The sequence below is a fragment of the Nipponia nippon genome, unplaced genomic scaffold (assembly GCF_047370975.1).
Source record: "Nipponia nippon isolate SJK-2023a ecotype South Korea unplaced genomic scaffold, ASM4737097v1 scaffold_2, whole genome shotgun sequence".
Taxonomy (NCBI): Eukaryota; Metazoa; Chordata; class Aves; order Pelecaniformes; family Threskiornithidae; genus Nipponia; species Nipponia nippon.
Window position 1 is genome coordinate 85,656,620 of NW_028262336.1, and position 21,004 is coordinate 85,677,623.

At 39.1% G+C, this 21,004-nt stretch overlaps 1 long non-coding RNA gene across 1 annotated transcript in view; it reads right to left on the minus strand.

Moving 5' to 3' along the window:
* LOC148055864 (uncharacterized) overlaps positions 1-21,004 on the minus strand; it is a 136,774-nt gene that overhangs the window by 74,322 nt on the left and 41,448 nt on the right. The window contains exons 2-4 of the long non-coding RNA XR_015704729.1: positions 17,333-17,452; positions 13,067-13,236; positions 624-686 (exon numbers count right to left, since the gene is read on the minus strand). This is a non-coding gene — a long non-coding RNA (uncharacterized LOC148055864). The remainder of the gene's footprint in view (positions 1-623; positions 687-13,066; positions 13,237-17,332; positions 17,453-21,004) is intronic.

Consider the following 21,004-nt stretch of genomic DNA (forward strand, 5'->3'; position numbering starts at 1 on the left):
AAGGCAACTGCAAACAACAGGAAGCCAGTCTCCCTCCCAGGAATAATGTCATTACACAACATTTGCAGAGAAACTCTTAGTTTTGAGTACTTATTTAAATTTTAAAAAAGGGAGAAAATTGTCCTCCTTCTTGCAAAGCACCTTTCCAAAGGCTATGGTCTCAGTTAGAGAGAAACTTAACGTAAAACTCAACATAAAACTCACGGGACAATGTCTTCTACCAACTTTGAGGATTTACTTGCAGACTATGTGTAATAATGCCACCTACTGCCACCTGACAAATATAATTTGTTTAGCTGCAAAGCAATCTGGTAATTATCTTTTTACGAAGTCCTCATATTTGTAGATTCATGACCTTATTTTGAGAAGAAAGGGAATTTTACCTGAGCCACATTGAAGTAAACTCTGTTCATTAACTTTATGTTTGAAGACAACTCCTGATTAAACTGTCACCCACATATTCATAATGCATAAATTCATGCTTTTATTCTACTAAAGTTAAAACAGATTCTTCACCAAAACTAAATTCAGTATCAAATCTCAACAATCTGACTAGAATTTTGCAAATATATTATGCTTCAGATGTTAAATTTTCAGACTAAGAAAAGGAAAACATGACTTACCTGGAGTCAATATGTCAGTATTTTCAGCAGTACTTAAATCACATTTTGAATGAAGTGATCTAGCTGGAAGAAACATGTAAGAAATTAGCAGCAAAGTAATGATTTTTACATTTATAAAAGCATAAGCATGTAAATAAATCTTCCCTTATTCTTTACTAATTACAGAGACCTATAACTCCATATTTAATAATTCATAATATTTATTACTCCATTTTACATTCCTTTCATATTGAATCTATAAGTAAGGGGGTTTCTAAAATTAACTTTTGACACTTATGATCAAATTTTTAAATTTGGTACATAAAATTCTGGTGTACATCCATACTCAGCAAAGCAGAAGACTTAAATGCATGCCTGGAATGTTTGTAGTAACACTGTACATGGTTTCATAATTTACAACAATTTCAACAATTGTGCCTAGAGTAATGCATTACACTTTCACCGTAATTCTAATTGCAGCTGCACATGTTCTGAAGCACAAATATCAAATCTGCCAAAAAATATGTGTCAATCCTGAAAATATGCATTTTACAAATCAGTCCTGACTGGAAAAACACAAATGTATCTCTGTTTAAAACCGTGATCTTACTAAAACTGGATCATGTACTAGTCTCCTTTTATTCAGGAGGTGAATGTGACTAATGTGCTTGCACAGGGCTCAAAGAAATCAAGTTCACTTCCGCCTTTTACAACAGAAGATTTAAACCCACGTATCTTTCTGAGAGACACTAACCGACTATCCTGAGCTGAAGCAGACTCTATTGGATGCTGCTTGTTTAACATAAATAAATTTTGATTGAAACACATAGTAGGACACAGCTTTTCAACATCCCAGCTGGCTGACATTGCACTAGTCACTAGAGCTTTTTTTAACCTATTCCATTCTGTTTAAAATAATCCAACAGCCTGTGAGAGGATGACCAAAATACGATTTTTGTACCTAGTCTGGAGGTAGGAACGAGGCTTCAGTTTCCCTGTTTCATTTATGCATATGTTTACAAAAGGAAGAACCAAGAACATAGGAAAAGGAAGACATGAGACAAAAAGGGAGTAAGAACTTGTCAAATACCTGAAGATTCCCTTCCCTTCCCTTCCCTTCCCTTCCCTTCCCTTCCCTTCCCTTCCCTTCCCTTCCCTTCCCTTCCCTTCCCTTCCCTTCCCTTCCCTTCCCTTCCCTTCCCTTCCCTTCCCTTCCCTTCCCTTCCCTTCCCTTCCCTTCCCTTCCCTTCCCTTCCCTTCCCTTCCCTTCCCTTCCCTTCCCTTCCCTTCCCTTCCCTTCCCTTCCCTTCCCTTCCCTTCCCTTCCCTTCCCTTCCCTTCCCTTCCCTTCCCTTCCCTAAAATCTCAAAAGTCAACTTATATTATAAAACTTATAATGATTATGTTCCTTGATGATCCTTGTAGGTTTATATTTGCTTTTCTAAGCCACATGGTTTTAGGGTTTTCCATCACTAGTAAAAGGTAGTTTCACTGACAGTGATGCAAAACCCAGTAACTATTTGGCCAAATGAGTGAAGTTTGCTTTGTATTATTTTAGGTGTTCTGGTGGCATGAGGTAATTTCACACACTTCATGAAATTTTAATTTGGTTACAAAAGAGGTTACAGACACCTGTATCTTAGAAAGCTGGATCTAGTTAATTCTTGCTCCAAGAGTGTAGCTGGAGGTTGAGAGCTGCTTTGACTAGCATTACATGATCTGTCAGTTTTTTCTAAAATACATGTCATTTAGCTGATGACATGGTTTTTGAGCTTCCTCCTTCTGAGTCGAAAAGTAACATCTTCACTAAATAATTCATAGACACAGACCCTTATCGTGTAACTAGCTTATTCAGCACAAAGATCTTGAAGGGTATTTCACTAAAAGACAACACACTGGAGAATGGAATATCAACCCTCTTTAATTAACAGTAGCATTGCTAACTGCAGAAGAAATCACATAATGATCTGGAGACTGACCTGGCATACTCAAGAGTTTTGTCTTTATTTGTCTTGAAGACAACAGACAGCAAGAGCAAAGGCCTCGAGGCTGTTCTCCACTGTATTCCTGAGCCGATACCTCTGAGGAGACGTTGGTAAGAATGCTACGGAAGCTTGCTTGCTAATACTAGCTACGAGGCACCCTTTCAGTTAAAGCATTTCATTGAAAAGAAATTTGGGGATTTATTTTTGTCTTGATTTAGAGGGCTACCTGGCATAGCACCAATCCTCGTGGTCGCACGAAGTGCAGTACCGCAGCCATTTCGTTCACCTGGCAAAGGGCCCAGAGGGATGCACGCTGTTCAGCATCACTTTCATGGCGGTGGTTGAAATGCATCTTTCAGAACTTGGGCCAACTTTTGCTTTCCTTTCCTATGCCAGAACACCTGAATAACTGGTCAGTAGCTAATGCAGTTATGGCAATATGTCACTAAATAGAGCTGTGGCATAGGAAGCCTAAAGTTGAGATACAGGTGAGATTAGAAGGATCAGTTAGCTAACAACACTGAATTACAGGAATATTTTTTTCCAGTACAGCATGCTGCATTCAGCTGCATTCACTGGTGACTGTAAAAAAAGCAAGCAGATTCTCAGCGACATTTCCAAAAATGTTTTTACTGGCCTTAAAAAGCTTATAACTGACCGCGAATCAACTTTGCACATTGTCTAGTATGTTCCTTTTTCGAGGAGTGGCTGCTTTCCAAGACACATGCACAGTTACTCAGGCACACCCATACCAATCCTATGAATTATTTTGGAGGGCAAATTATATAGTAGCCAAATGAAAAGAGCTATAGCTCAGAGGAAAATGAATTTCAGAATTCGATTTTATTTTAATTTATCTTTAAGTATAAGATCAGATGACCACAACTGTATCACAGTGGCTTTCATCACCAGTGTATCATATATATAAAAACTTCAAATAATTTTTCAACTGAATAGAGAGTTTTATAAAAGGACGTCTTCACACAAATAAAAAAAAGGCTTTTAAATCTGAGTACAATTTTTACAAAACATGTAATCAGTTTTGCTGATCACAATCCACTATGGAGTAAGTGAAGTAAGTAGAACTGATGAGTACTTTTGGCAAGAACATATTTCAGCACATTTTTAAACCAACGTCCAAATATCAGAACAAAAGTGTACAGAGTGAAAAATAAGTATTATTATAACATTTCCTAAACATTTTCCCAGTCTCAAGGGACTCTGGTTCTCCTTGGAGCATTGTAAAGTTGAAGTTGAACTTGACAGCAATTTCTGTTTTGTCCAAACTGGCTTACCCATCTCTGGAAGAGGATAGGAAATAGTTGGAAACTGAAGAAGGAAAAAAAATGTCAATATGAAATAAATGTAACAGCAGTTAATCACTGGATTAACTACTGCCAAGTTGTATGTTAAGTTAATTCCCACTTAATGGTTTTAAAACAAGATTAAAAGTGTTTCTGAGTGTTACAGACCAGTTCATCCACAAGTAATTGAGCTCAGTACTGTTCAGTTGGCAACAGGGAGAAACAGCTTCCTCTTCTGCTGAGTTTTTTAAAGAAGTAACTCCCTTTTCATTTCCCACAAAACAACTGCAGAGCCTCATGTTCCTAACTCACTCACTCGTGAGGTTTTAATTTTATTTGGATTACAGTGCTCTGCTTGCCAATTACTAATGCAAAACTGTACAGCTAAAAGAGACATAAGGGCTTCTCAGAGATATAACATGATGTTTCTAGAATAGGGAAGATGAATGTTTCAAGGAGACTGTCTAGAAAATGGGCCTGTATATGCATACATGTAAACTTTCCTAAATACTACTCTATCTCATTTGATTACGGTAATGTATAAGACCAATTACTGCTAGTGATGCACACAGACATTTGCAGCCATGGACTGTGTGCAGGTCTAGGTGACAAAAATCTTCCTGCAAAATGCAAAAACTAAGAAGTTTTGACTTTTGACTCTCTTGCACTTTCTGAAAGATCGAAAAATGTTTCAAAATATTTTGTTACTTCCCCCCCCCCCACTAAGTAACACATGGGCAGGACGCTTTGAACCATCTTCTGAGTCCAACTTGAAAACTAAGCATGAAAAACATAGCACACATTTACATTTCTTCTCAGATTCTCCTCTTTATTCTTTAGCCCTCCTTTCTGTCATCCTTGTTATTTGGACCATCCTTGGTGCAAATTGATCGGTGGAAGCATGGTTCTGTACGTGACTGAAAAATTCTCATTCAGAAAAAAATAGCGTAAGTTCTATTTAAAGATCAGTGTCTTCAAAGTTCAGGCTGGATAAATAGAAAACTGGAAATCTCCACGTTTAAAAAAGACATAACCGAGTTTAAAAAGGGTAATGGTGAGGACAGCTAACATGGGTAGGATGGCAGAATAGGTGCTTTGTAAGGATAGACTAAGAAGGCTAAGACTCTGATTCAAAGGGGAGAAGCCTAAGGAAGTATGACTGAGATGTCTGAAAAGTTGTGAAAGAATAAGCTGAGGGCAGAACCTTATTTGCCAAATCTTGCAATACTGGAAGTAAGGGGTGATTGCCGAAAGTAGAAAGATCAGTTCAAAACAGAGGTAGATGCAAAATGCTTCTTTACAAAGCAAATGATGATCTGAAATTTGTTTTCGTGGAAGCTGTGGAGGCAGATAATAAGAGCAGATTCAAAATGGGACTCGACAAATTCATGGGAAGCACTTCCATAGACAGATACTGTAGGGGATAGGCAGGGATGTACCTTCTAACATCCTTAATCCAACAATTGCAGATACTGGCAAGGTATAAAGGGAGGCACTGCAGGCAACAGGCAGGCTCTTGTGCTCCCCTCAGACAGCATGGGCCACTGCCACTCTGGCAGGTGAGATGGGGAGAGGGACTGCCAGTCTAAGCCTGTCGGATCTGCATGCTCTTGTATCAAAGTTGTCTTCCTTAAAAATATGAGGTATGCACAGAATACCTTGGCAGACTTTCAAGAAGTAGAAACAGCCATGAATATGGGAGCCAAGGCAACATACAGATAACATACAATCAGGGAATGCCCATGAACAGGAACCAGGTATTAATCACAGAATCATAGAATAGTTTGGGTCGGAAGGGACCTTTAAAGGTCATCTAGTCCAACCCCCCTGAAATGGTCAGGGACATCTTCAACTGGATCAGGTTGCTCAGAGCCCTGTCCAACCTGAATTTGAATGTTTCCAGGGATGGGGCATCTACCACCTCTCTGGGCAACCTGTGCCAGTGTTCCACCACCCTCATTGAAAAAAATTTCTTCCTGATATCTAGTCTGAATCTACCCTCTTTTAGTTTAAAACCATTACCCCTTGTCCTATCGCTACAGGTCCTATTAAAAAGTCTGTCCCCATCTTTCTTATAAGCCCCCTTTAGGTACTGAAAGGCTGCAATAAGGTCTCCCCACAGCCTTCTCTTCTCCAGGCTGAACAACCCCAGCTCTTTCAGCCTTTCCTCATAGGAGAGGTCTTCCAGCCCTCTGATCATTCATACAGCTCTGTCTCCCCTCTCAATACTCTTGACCAGTGACTTATGTGCTTTTCTACCACTTCTCATCCTTGCTCAGCTGTTATGTACTGAGACAGGCTAACTTTTATAAAGATTTTTTTGGGGTATACAATGAGTTTTCATGAGTCAATAATATATTTTTGGAGGGAAGAAGGCCACATGGGAAACTATTGTATTAGGTTGTTCTTTTTTTTCTGTTTGGGTTTTTTGGGTTTTTTTTGTTTTGGTTTTTTTGGGGTTTTTTTTTCGTTTCTTTTAAAGAAGGTAGACTATGTGCTGAATTCAGAGTCTTCATGGAATGACTATAGAACTTCAGACAATTGAAACAAAGCTATTTTAATGAAAATCTTAAATGTTCTCTTAAATAACCTGACAGAATTCTTCCTCAAAGTTCAATGTTATTGATAAACATTTTTAATAATCTTGCTCAAGAAAGTCATAAATATGTAGCTCATTTTCCATCCTTCTTCAAAGACCTTAATGAGTGCAGAAATTACAAGTAAGTCCTATTATTACCATTATCCAGTATCAAATAAGAACATCACAAAACACTCCACACAGCTTAATCTCAGTCAGCAGTCTTACAGTCAAATTATCTTAAATAGAAAGTCTTCTGTGTTCCCTTATTCCAAACAAAAAAAGAAAAACACCAGAGACTATCGGTTGATCAGTAGGTGGCATAAATTATTCCTGACTCCCCACTACAATCACAGGGCTTTATACAGTTCCTATTAAAACCTGTAAGAGCTTTTCTATCAGCCACAATGGAAGAAGGATTGGGGTGGTATTTTGTAATAGGGGGCCTTATGTGTAGAGTCACAGTAATTTATAAATCATTGCTACTGAAGAAAATTAACACAAAACGTCATCCCACAGCATTAATGGTTTTCCAGCAGTTGGCCAAGGATTTGCTTCATGGAGAAAAGGGCTGAACAAATAAGTCCCACACCTGCAGTAGCTTTAATATCAAGCCTTATCCAGTGATGCCATTTGAAGTATTTCAACTATTTTTGTTTCCCCTCTCAATTACCACCATAGAAAGATGGTGGGTGATTGCTAGGTACACTGCAAACAGCTGCATTCTCTCCCTCACATTATCTGCCACCAGTTAAAGGAGGCAAAATAATACAGCACCATCCTTCCATGGGGAGAAAGCTGCCATCTTTTGCCACCAAGCTGCATCCCTGTCTTGCCTTGTCTCTCTCACTTCCTTGCTTCATAGTAGCCAGATATTAATGAGGAGTACATCTCTCAGTTTACTCACTGCACCACAAGTGCTGGTTGAATGGTTTCTCTGCCTTATAGCATGCCAACTTGCCCGTGAAGCGTGGGTTTTTTTCTTCTTTTCTTCTTGGGACTAAAAAAGTACTAATGAAAAGTAACAACATGAAAGTCCCGGAGATATCTGATTCCTTATTCATGCTAAGGTGCCTGCTTGTAACCTTTATAATGTTCAGTTCTGTAAATTTTTATTGTTTGAGTAGCTGAAGTCCCCCAGCACCAATGAACTGGTGAAGGAAAATAGGAATGAGCTAAGAGACTTTTATTCTTATGAGCATATTATGATACTTCGGAGTACGGTGCTTCTCAGCAAGGAAAGATGACACTGTCCGATCAGGTGTAGCTTGGCACCTAATGGGAATGGTAGCTCTCTTTTCCCTGGAAAAGGGCTACTATTGCTAATTCCATGCAAGAAGAAGAGAGAGAATAGAGGAGAAGGCGGCTTCTTCATCCTCCCAAGCCCTCTGCGCTAACCAAGAGACCTCCTTTAACACCTCTCATTTATAAAGCTATTTAGGTTAATGTACCTCTGAGAAATCATTAGTGGAGGCAGCACAAACAGAAAGAACTGCAGGAGTGTCTTTGTTCAGGAAATCAGAGAACAGCACAAAGTACCTGGAGATTTACAGGAAACAAAACTGTCACTAAAGTCACGTAATCAGGAAGATATTGTAAGATGAAAGGACATGCTCATCTTTGTCATGCATTAAGGAAGAGAATAGGAAAAAAGGTCCTCTGACTTTTTTTTTTAAACTGATCTCTTTCAAGTCTCTAAACCAGAGTTTACAAGATTTGTAGAGGCTCAAAATTTACTCCTTACTGAGCTCTGCACCTCATGCAAATCAAAGAAGAACGCAGTGAGACTCCATGGCCTCTTACTTTCCTTGACTGCTCAGAATACCCCTGGGCCTTTCTGCCTGAATTTCAAGACAGTCATTTGTTCATTTTCTCCAGCTAAATCACTTGATCTAAGAAAGACTATTAACTCTCCCTAAAAGTATTGCCTTTTTTGGCTCCCAGACTCATCAGGCAGGAGAGCAAAATAGGTGTAAATGTGATTATTTTCCTTTCTTTCATCCTTCAACAGAATACACATCCCTTCTATTAACATTAGGAGACTTTACTGGACGCGCCTTTCTTCACCTCCTCATACTGCCTCAATACCTTAAAGCTTGCTGTCCATAACAGATTGCATTACAGAGGCATAGCATTTTAGGTAGAATTGTTTCATTCCAGCAGCCTCCAGTAAGAAAAGCACAAAACAAATGGAGGGGATAAATAATATATACCTTTCCTTTCTTCCATCAGCAGCATGTTATTAACAGCAAGAAAACTGTAGTATATTAAGGTTATATTTATATATGAGCAGATCATCAGGGAGTTTGTCTTGCATGCTTCCTGCTGAATTAGTTGCAAACTGCATCCTGAGTTTCCTAAACTCATTTGAACCAGATAAGTATAATTGCTTAAAATAGGCAGGAAGCATTCAAGGGATAAGTATATCCCCACCACCTGTGTCATTCTGACTCACAGTCCCAGCAAAGCAAACACTGAAGTCAGTGAGAACCTTTCCAGTGACACAAGCGAGTTTTACATTTGCCCATCTGAGCTAGGAGAAGAGCAGACAGTCTTCATGACCCTCCAACCCACATGCCTTCATGTCCATATGGGCAAAATCAGCAGGACACGTAGCACACCTCACAGAGACCCCAGGGGAAGGTTACAAGGGGCATTGCACATGCGGGAGATATCAGGCTCCCACAGAGTCCCACTGTTCTCTCTCAACATTGCCATGCGTTGCAGGATCATCTGGCAGTATCAGTCTAAGTAGCTCCTGATGTTTTTTTTTCCTCCCACAACAGAGATCCAGTTTATTCCTCTGCCCACTAGCCAGAAAAGACAATGGCTGCAATACAGTAGCTGTGCTCGACCTGCTAATGATCATACATGGTTTGAATGCCACAGGTAACCCATACCTGAGCTCAAAAACTCAGTCTTATCCTGTCATTTGGGTCCCCTTCAGTCTGCTGCTTCCTTAGAGTGAAAATTTGGAGATTGTGAGCTTACAGTGCATTGCTCAGCTCCTGAGTAAGTTGTCTTGGGTCCAATGAAACTAGTGCAACTGTGTTTGTTTACATCTTCCCTGAATATGGCCACAAACTATTAAATCAAGTTTCCCTATGTGGCTGTAACAAGTACTAACAGTGGGACTGTGTCTGCATGGAGCAGACTAAAATCCTGGCATCATGCTGAATCAAACTAATCAGGCTGATGCTATTGCTAAGCCTATGGGCATAATGAAGCAAGAGAGAACACAGAATTGCTTCTCGTGATGTTGTTTTAGGGGATTGGCTCCTCAGCCCTCTAGTTCTTTTGAAAATATAGTTAAATTCACACAAATAGTGTTCTGCATATGATTAGCTAGGAAGCCTGTAAATGAAATGCATTGTGATGTTTCTGCAATCGGGAGGTGCTACGTAAAGTGAACAAGCATCTGTAAATATGAATTTTTGTGTTACTGAAAGTTCAAGACTCATAAGTCAAACAGAACCTCATCCTTATTTTTCACAAATTCAGCTATATGGTGGATTTTGGTTTTTCGCTATGATTTAAAAATTATAAGAGTCTGATAAAACTTACTGAAATCAACAGATAAAGTCTGTTCCCATGAGCTCTGGATCCCTCCTGTGATGTTCAGGTCTCATGCAGACTTCTTATGGCAAGTGTTGGACATGCAAAAATAGTTCCATTCTTTCCTGCTGCTCACATATCATTTGGAAACTCAGACACTTCTAATTTAATTAGAAGACCATTCTTGACAAATGACAGTTTTTCATATATATGGCTTTATTTTTATGGTTTTCAAATTAGTTTCTTTTTAACTCTCCAGTGATGGTTAGTCCTACAAAAAATTGTTAACTGCTTCATCATTTCGTGTATGAGTAATCATTCCTTCTTTACCTAGTATCAACAAAACATGAACGTGACTTTGAAAATTATTTTGATGACAACTGATATATTTTTGGAATTAATCTAGAAATAAGTTTGTTGTTGGAGTGTAAAGAATACCATGAGCTGTGTGCACAAAAGTGAAATGGTAAGATCACAACTATTATGAACTACAGAAAACGTCCCTGAGCTCAGTACCCTGTACAGCCAAAACAAGAAGCCGTACAAATTCTCACACCTGAGAGCTCTCAGGCATTAGCATGGTCCATTCGGAGCCTTAAGACACACTGGTATATAGAAGACATATACAACGAATACCTAACTCAGGAAGCTGACAGAAGCAAAATTGTCTGGAAACTAGAAAACTAGAATTTGCTTAGCCACATAACATTTGAGCTGAATTAAAGACATTTGCTATCAGAGAGGTTTTACAGATTCTTCTCCATTTTTTCATCATTCGATAATGCATTTGATTTATAATTAATATTTTGTGTTTGTTAGATCTTGAGCTGTTTTTTGCATTTTTAACACTGGTAGGGATATTTCTCTCAGTCTATGCTATTGCACTGATTTTTATTTTCCTCCCTTTCATTCCTTCTTGGTATAGGTAAAATGGGAATACTTCTCATGCAAAATTATTCATTAAAATGTTCATATTTAACCATACCTCGTACCATTCTCTCAAAAACTGGCAGAAAATAGTTATGGGCTTACTGTATGACTTTGGAAGAGATCACAAAAAGCTTTCTTTGCTGGGCTTGGCAGAATCCTCATGGGGCTGCAACTCATATGAAAGGATAATGGCTTGGCTTTTATGAAATTCCTCCATTGTATGCTCTAAATAATAAATTGTTGCTTAGTGCTGGGACCAAAGGCAATGTGTGTGGAACTGGTTCTTTCCTGGGCTGGCAGAGGGCACAACCAAAATATAGTCAATGACACTGTGACTCCTAGCTGTATATAAAATACTGGAAATAACAGATAAGCAAAGAAATATTTTCAGTATGCGCTACGCACTGGGATCGACCAGGTCTGAGAGTCTCCTCTGTACCACCCTGGCAGACTGTTACTCTGCCTTCCTGCTGCTTTACATTGCCGTGCCAGCAGGAAATGTTTTGCAGTATTTAACCATGAATCAAACCTAGGAGACCTGCTTTTCTGCACTCGCTCTCACATATCTATGTTTTCTCACTAGGGCTGCACTGTCCTGCAGCTCAGTGCTGTATGAGAGGCACCAGGCTACAGCCTGCAGAGAAAAGCTTATGCCATGTGCCACATGGACAGCTATAACCCAGTCCTAAAATACTCTCTTCCTTCTAAGAAAAGGGCAGGATTAAAAACAAAAAGCAACCATTAACTTTTCTGCATACTGTCTCCGGGGAGCACCAAGTTACATTTGGTGGTGCTTCCATCAGGGAATATCATCAACTGGAGATTGATGGCCTTCAGGCCTCTGAAGATATATGAAGAAAACTGTCTGCTGGTAGTTCTGCACAAACATAGTATAAAGCGGTGAAGATGAGAGCAGCTTTAATGCTTGTCTCTAGTTTGACATCAGCACAAGTGGGGATCAGCAGCAGCAGAGAGAACAGAGGGGCAGCAGGGAGAAAATGGGACGGGGCTCTGAGCAACCTGATCCAGTTGTAGATGTCCCTGCCAATTGCAGGGGGGGGGGATGGACTAGATGGCCTTTAAAGGTCCCTTCCAACCCAAAGCATTCTATGATTCTGTGAAAATGCTGATGAGAACCAGTGCAAGCAACTCAAAAGAGCAGAAAACAGCAGGGCAGAGGCTGGGTGCAGAGAGATAAAGGAAGAGGGGTGCTGGTGGAATAAGAGGAACTGGAGGATGGGGAGGGAAGCTCCTCGTTTAGCCCTGGGCTACATGAAAGGGGTGGCATGCCTGCATCAGGCAGACAGATCCCATGCCTCACATGTTTCTAAGTTTTAGGAATAATACTTGCAGAATAAGTTCTCTACTTTGGCAACAGGGAACAGGAGGTGTCTTTGAAAGCCTCAGTGGAGACCTTTTTTTCCTGAGTTTAGAGACCTGGACTATTGGTTACATGTGGCAGAGAGGATTTCCCATGTGACTTCTCTCCATTGACAGACTGTAGAGGGAACATGGTCACTTACTTCATTAAGCACCTAAAATTTCACCACAAGTGCCAAAGCTAAGCAGACAGACTCAAACAATGGCATTTTAGGTTGAATCTAGCTAGCAGGTTTGAACTTCCTTGCTCACAGTTGAGATGATCTCTTTTTTTTGAAGACACACAGAGGAAGATAAATATTCCTAAATTTCTCCAGTAAAAGCAACGTGTTAGGTCCCAGATGTCAGCTTTCATCTCAGCTGCTGTCTGTTATGAGCACACTTCACTCTGGGATGAAGTGTTAGGATTACAATATCAAACATGTGTAAAGGGTATGGGGGAAGGCATCATGTGGTTTCTTTCTTGTTAACTCAAAATTATTCCCAGCACTAAGTGAGAAGTATTACTGCAGGGATTCAGAAAGTCGAAAAGGATGCACTTTGCTATGCTAGAGGAACCATGGTCCCAGCTTCTCAAGTCCTAGACCTCCCTAACCTGGCTTCCTATTTTCCATGTGACTCTGTTTCAGTCAGGTGTCAAATAATTATTCCTCCCACCAAGGCTATACAGATTGAGGCTATAGAGTTCATGTAAGTCAGCCCAAGGGGAGAAGGGTAGAAAAGATGATGGTACCAAACACTAGGAACGGAGAGTGAACAAGCACAGGGTTTTCTGTTGCTTCTGTTTTCTTCACTGCTTTCTGACCACCAAAAGGGAAGATGTTCTCATTTTGCTAGTGTCACCAGCCTTCCTCCACTTGCTTTCCTTCACACATGTTCGGATGTTGGAAAATCCCTTAATTCCTGTTAAAAAAGACAGTGAATAAAGGAAGTTGTGATCAGAGGCACCTCTCTTCCTTAGTCCTTTTTCTCAGGAAAGCAATTCACCAGGAGGGGTGTTTGCTGTCCTACGCTTTGTTCTGTATCTGCTGTGAAGGCAATGTCTCTCCTGTCTGTGGTAAGTGTTGGTTCACTTTTCACTAAATCAGGAATAAATTTCCCATGTCTTTGTCTCCCAAAGGTTTTCCCAAAACTTCTCCATTCTTTCTCTCTATTCCCAAATTTTTGCCTTAATGTTTCCAATGACTCACACCAATACACATTACTGTGAAAGGGAGCCAGGCCTCTATACGTATCAAAAAGCCACTGTAAGAATTTCCAAGGGTTGAAGGAATAATAACAAAGCAAATTGACTTTAACTTTGGAGTTTACCACATGATCGAATTTGATTAGTCTAAAGAAGCCCAGTTCCTTATTGTTCTGAAAATTGAAGGCAGTTGGAGATTATTGTGCAAAACCGCACTAAGCTTGTGTTATACTATACCACATAAATAGATAAACCAAAGCTAAATCGGGCAGGTCTGACAACTTCCTCCGTTCGTTAAAATAAATGTCTTAATCATTACTTTTAAATTAACATGTTTCTCAGTATATTTTAAAAATTACTAGCAACTCTTTTCTTGTTAAAGCTGTCTCTCTTTCCAGGTTCTTACTGCCAATGAAGACGTGCAGATGAAGCAGGAGGTAAAACAGAGGGTACCAAAGTCATACTTCTCGCAGATAGCCAGTACACTACTATGTAAGATCATGAAAGAAAATCTTTTTTTGCTTATTATTGGAAGGAGAGCTCTCATCATATTGCAGCCACATCCTGGCTGTATCTTCTTTCTCCATGAGGAATTACGTGTAAAAAACAAGTCTATGAAACTGAAAGAGTAGATTACATAAGCTGAGAGAGCACCAAGAAGTTTGGCTGATAGGAATGGCAACATCCTTATTTGTCCTTCTGTATTCTCGTGGAAACCACAATATCTACGTGCATTCTGACAACATAAGGGAGTCAAAAAGCATAAATTAATGAAAGTTTCTGATAATGTAATTTAAATGTGGTCAGGGCCCAAAGATGGACTTCTATATAGCATAGACGAATGCATTCTATCTAAGTCTTCCAGCTGTGCTTTTAGTAACTTATGTTTCACTGTATGTTTGATTTTTTTTATCTCAGTAAACAAAAATATTAGCAGCAATACTAACATTGAAAGCATCTGTCTTTTCTAACTCTCCAGTATGTAAAGTTCACCTGTAATGGAAAAACAACAAACAAGATTTTTTTAGAGAAGAGTTTATATTTGAAACCTATCAGGGATTTGAAAAAAAATTATGTGAGATTATTTTGCAATACAGGTTCTAGATCTTACCTTGACATGCCTTTAAAAACATGTTGGAAAAAGAAAACTGCATATGCATGTAGTCAGTTTAGATTCCTGCTTTTGAGTTGTCTCAATGCAGCTCAGAGAGACATGAGGCAAGTAATACAAAAAATGAAAGTAGCATCTAGAAAAAGTCTTGTGCAACAATGACACTAGGGGTTTTGGGGTGGGATATTTTTAGGTGAATATATGGAAAGTAATTCCTTGAAACAATTAACATGGAGTCCACACAGGGAAGTTGACCTTGGACAGTCAGAAAGACCAACCAGAAAAAGACGGATACATGATCATTTTACGTAAATTCATTTATTGACGCATAAGTGAAGGAGAGAGACTTGCCAAAACATTCTGATATGTATAATTTCAGTTTGTGTGGGGAAAGAAAAAAACAAATTTTGTTGTTCTTGTACCTGTCAATATTTTAAGTTGTTACTGTATTTCAGAGTATTTTGCTTCTATGTGCCTGTCACTGGAGCAGTTATCCCCGGTGATGACAGACCTGTTTCACGTCTGACATCCAGCATCTTTCTAACAGTACTTTGAAGAATGATTCACATCAATCCTACATGAGATTAGTCAGCTTGACAAATACAGCCCATCCACTCAATGAGTGTCAGAGACTCAGTCCTCTAACACTCTGGACTTAAACAGCTGTAGTCAAGTTTAGAGTGAAGGTCATAAGTCTTCCAGAGCTGTGGTAGCTGTAGTTTATTTGATAGCTGCAAGTCGCTGAGGACTACATCAAACTCTCGGTGAAAGACTTATATTCTTCCAGGATAGGTTTTGGACCAGATCCAAAATCGTACTGTGTAGTTTAATTGAATGAATGAAACACAATGTTGATTTGCCAGCTGTTATATTAGAATCCAGACTTTTAATTCCTTTCTCACAAATGACTCTCTGCATGCAGGAGGGACTAAAGGATTGTTCCATTTAACACCCAGTAATTCACAGCCTGTAGGGAGCTCTGGTGCACACAATGCAAATACTGGGTATAAATACCGAAACATTCCCAAGTATGTAAATTAAACACCTTCAGAAGTTTTAAAAAGTAACATAGTCTTAAGACTAGCAATCACATTCTGCAATGAAATGTGTACAAAAACATACATGCATACATACATGAGATATTTCAGTCTGGGCTTGGCTTGCTAAGACTTGGCTTCTATTTGACTATTCCAATTTTGAATTGAAAAAAGTGTTAACACAAAATTGTCTTGCCTTCACCCTATCCAGTATCATGAATTATAACTGCCTGTGCCCAGTCTGGCATCTTTTAAAATGAGCACTCTGAATTGCTGAAAATGTGACAGAACCTAGAACAAAGATTTGGGTAGGCAGAGAAACACAGCTTGAAGGCAGATAATGGTGTTGAAATGTGGCTGTCATTTCCAAATGCAAAGATTGAAAATAATTCTTCACTTACCTGCAAGGATGATCTGGATGAAAGGAGGGAATAATTGTTGCTTCTTCAATAAGTGAAGACCTGAGATAAAGGTCTGAGCTCTTAGCTTTTTAGTCTATTCCTAAAAATGTAGCGTTAGAGAGTAGAAATGAACTCTAGGAATTAGATGTTTTAACCACATGGGCAGTCATTTGCATCATGAATAATGGATTGTAAGGTCAGGTCCTGAAGACCACCACTGCCATTGCATGTGATTCAGTCAGCAATGCCACATTATATAGACCGTATGTGAAATTCCCTTTCACAACTGCATATGGCTAGATACAACACTGTGTAACATCTGAATGAAGGCAGAGTAGGAAACTGATTACCAAATATATATATTTAATATCTCAAGGGTTCTTAAATTATTAAAATCATTACCCTTAAAAACAAGAAGATATCATGTTCTCAATAAAAAATTATAATAATGAGAAGTATTGAAGTTCATTTGCATGAGTTAGGATGATTAGACTTCCAAAATCTCATTTCCTAAAGGAAATAATCCCAGGAATTATTATCTCCTCTTCCTTTGGTACTTTCTTGATAGAAAGTAACCTAGTACTCTCATTCCTGACTGTTAGGACTCCCTTTTTTCATTGAATAAAAAAATAAACAGAAATCTGCTGACAAAAGAATTATTAGGGAGCTTAGTAATCAATACCTGCTGGAAAATTATTTCTAAATAATTTGAAAGTTTGAAGAGGTAGGGAAAATTCAATTTTGTCACTTCAGTGAAGTACAGCAGTGTACCCAGACTCTGTCTGTTACTTTATAATAGTTAACATTCCATGTGTGAAATCCTAACCCAACTAAACTCTGTGAAAAAAATGTCTTTGGCAACATATCTAAGATATCATCAACAATTTTTTCTAATTGCTCTTTCCCTATCATAACAGCTGTTCCTCAGAGAGTAAAGTGAGTTTAAAGTTTCATTAACAGCAAAAACATAGTCAGTAAACCAGGTCCAAAATACATCTCATTTGCTGTTACATCTTACCCAGAGGCAAAACGTTCCTGTGGCCAAACATTCAAAGTTTAGGCCTATTGCATTATTTACAAAGTGTTAAGTGCACAGTTGTAAGGCCAACTTGTAAACATAAACCTCCACAAATTTAACTGAAGGAATATTAAGATTGCAATAGAGAGAAAATCCAGGATGAAGATCTTATGCCATTTAGTGCAACATCACTTTTTGTGCCATCACTACAACATATGCATTATGACACAGTACGGAATTTCTTACCGTTTTTAAGAAACACAGTCTTCCTCATGCAGAGGATGAAGTGGTCAGCACATCTATTCAGTAATTTCTAATATTCTTGATTAACATGTGTCCCTGTCACTTCCTGTGCATCATACGCTGCTGAAAAGACAAGAGAATTATTTTTCCCCCTGGTATGCCATTTACTGGAGGTCTTCAAAAATATCAGCAGATTGATTTTCACACCATTATTGTCTCTGTTTTACAGAGAACTTAAGCAGAGAAATACAGCTGAAAGTATGGATGCTCTTAGGAGCATTGCATATGGTACTGGATACTTTTCTATGCAATTGAATCCTGTTCTAGATCTCCACTGACCACAGTGGGACTTTAGACACTTAACATATGTACGGACACGTATTTACTGTCACATAGATAATCCAAAACCTGTTGAAAATATGTACTGCTGCCTCAAGCCAGTGAGCAAATCTCTTATTTATCCAAGGCTAACTAGATAGACTTGGCAGTCTTTAATATCATCTGAAGCCTAGGCAGAAAGACAGCAAAGCCTTCTGGCAAAAAGGGAGAGGTTTTGTGGTCTCTCTCTGTTTTTGAAAACCCTTTCTGAAGATTCATTTGAAGTCACAGCACCACTTTCTAGAAGTAGCAATTGCTTTTAATACTTGTTCTGATATCTATAAACCCTGCAGCATCGTGGCATACCCAGGCTTATTTCTATCCGGGAACAGAAAGGCATCTTTCTGTCAGGATATCTTGGGTAGAAATACTACAACTGCAGTGATGAAGACTGCAAAATCAAGCCAATAACAAATTAGGAAATTCCAAAATTAAGTCTGCTTTTTCAAGGCTAGCAGAGGACACAGACCAGGTCATAGGAAACTAAAAGATGTACTTTGCTTTCAGATTTGCTTAAATTCTTTTGGGTAAGTCACATGAGAAAAAAAAAGCGCACCATTTTGTCTGTCTCTAAAATGGAGATAACAGCATCTTTTGCAAAATATTTCTTCTAGCAATAACATGATCACCTTCCAGCATGGGCACTGAAGGAGGCAGGGCTCTAATAACAATTTTCTCCTTATATGTAGACATGAGTATGTTGCCTTTTGTGATTCAGACTTCTTCACTAGGTTATAAGGATCACCTGGATGCTCTGCTTTCTACTGACAGACTCGCAACGCCGCAAGAGCAATCTGTTAATATATAGATACATATTACAACTGTGAAACTGTCAAGAGCAATACTGGATGCTAAGTATTATTAATTAAGATGTATCACAGCTTATGCTGACAGTACGGACACTTAGAAATTAAAGTCAAAGTGGAACTACAACAGCAGTGGGCAAAAATATTCTTGTGCCCATGGACTCAGACATCCCTGGGTACCAAATAGGAATAACAATGAGGAACACCATCTGCTGAGCTCTGAAATGAGCTCTTTATTCATGCTTGGCAGACCTGCAAAAAAAGGAGGGGGAAGGAAGGGGTGTGGGGAGTTTGTAGCCAAAATTTGCAGCTAGATAAAGGTAAGCACAGCAGATGTTGTCGGCACTTCCCTCATGGGCTTTTGTTTGCCCATCCGCTATTTTTCTGTAGAGACTAGAAGCCATCATTCAAGGGACCCACTGAAATTGCTAGTGATGCCTTCCTAAGTCTGGTACTTTCAGCAATCAGGTGTTAACAGCACATAAATACATGCTGCTGTGAAATAAATTTAGATCCTAACAGAACCCAACTGCAATAATTGAGATGGAACTAATGCCTTTTGTGATTTCTGCAAGGTAGGCTAAACTAAATGCTTTATAGAGAAGAGAAGGTGCATCAGGGACATTTCCTCATATAGAAGCATATAAGTTCAGACCTCCATCGCTTTAAACATTAGTCATCGGAACCCAGATAGCTCAGTTCACAAGTACATAGCATGGCTGATTTGTCAACTGAAAAGCAAAAGAAAACTCCTATTGATCATGTTTCCAGTTACCAGTTTTATAAAGCAAATTTACAGAGCATCATACAGTTTTACAAAGGGTTTCAAATGAACGCACAACACTGAAGCTGTACCCCAGTAAACATGATTTTTGCCGTTGTTAGTAAAAGTCTGCAGGCTTTGTGCTGACCTGACAGCTCAGGGTCTAAGGATCTTTTGGCCTTGCCTTGGCCTGAGCTGACCTTAGCTTGCATTAATAATTGAGTAATGGTCAAGCGACTAACGCCTGGCCTGTTGTAACTTCATCTCTGGGAATACTGCACGTGGCAAAGGCCTGACAAACCCAGGTGGTCACGGTGGGACAAGCGACAGCCCTTTGTGTCAGGTGGGGCAGGGGGAGGCTGCTGTGCAGCTTTCACACTTCACCTGGGAAGCAAGGAGAAGCAGGCAGATCTTGCTGACAAAATATGTGAAATAACACCAAGCAGACTCAAACAATTTTAAGACTGTTACTGATGAGACATCTCTATATTAATTGGAACAATTACTATATATTTTTGTAACAGAGTTAATAATTTTGACTGTTAAAATATTCATTTGACTAAGAGTAAATACTTAGTTTTGGGTATATGGTATGTTCCCGTCTGCTCATAACAACATTTGCAGTGTTTCAAGACCATTTACTACCAAATCTATGCCCTCCTGGACCAGCACTATAAATTTGATTACGAACACATGAACACATTTCCGCTCAATTAGCCACAGCATGCAACACAAACTTTATGTTAGATTTATGCTGTTATGCTGGCTTTATGTCAGCTGTGGGAGGACGGATGACACATGATAAAGCCTGCTAATAGTACAAAGTTAACCTACCAGAAGTTCTGCGCTAATTTGAACCAGCAGAGCAAGCTTACATGGGATCAGCACTTTGCTCCTTGCAGCTGCAACAGTTTGATCTGGTACTGGGAATCTGAAGACAACTTTTCCTGTATCATAAAATCATGGCCTTAGAAACTCTGGTGCTGTGGGTTTGATTGATACCCTGTTTTACTCCCTTTACAATTCATGTAGACCCTAGGATGTCCTATGACAGAGAATGCTCCTTAGGATTCAATAAGCAAGGGACATTCTGATGAATATGCTGATTATTTTTCCCCTCAGCACTTACATCAGTCACCTTATCTTCCCTTCTTTCTCTCTTCTCCCTTCCACCTCTGTTTATCATTCTCCTTGATTTTCTCCTTTCTGGCTTTGTTCTTCACTACTTATCTCTTGCTTATTTCCCTCCCTTTCTCTAGCTTCTTGCCTTCCCTGCTTTTTGATGAGTCTCCCTGCTCCAGCTTTCCACCCCTCCTCCTTGCAGATCTCTCTCCGTATGCTGAGCCCTGCAGACTGCTCATCAGCACTCCTTTGCTGAGAGGCAGGGGCAGAGCAGGGTAATGGACTAGCATGCTGGTTCCCGTTTTGAATAAGATGCTTGTGTTTATGAAAATAATTGCTGTGTGGATAGCTTTGCTTTGACTACAAAGCTGTAAGTGGTGCTAATAGTTTAGTACTTTCAATTTCTACTAAATGAGCAAATGGAAGGTAAATAATGCAACTTAACATAATGAATTTAAATATATTGTCATTTGATTGTGTTCACTAAGTACCTGAGAAAAAATGTGTAAGAAGGTAGCAATTATTTGAGAGAGCTTAGGCTAGCAATATAAAAATGTAGGCATTTGAGGTTAAAAAATAGGGAGAACAATAAAAAGGAAAGAAAAT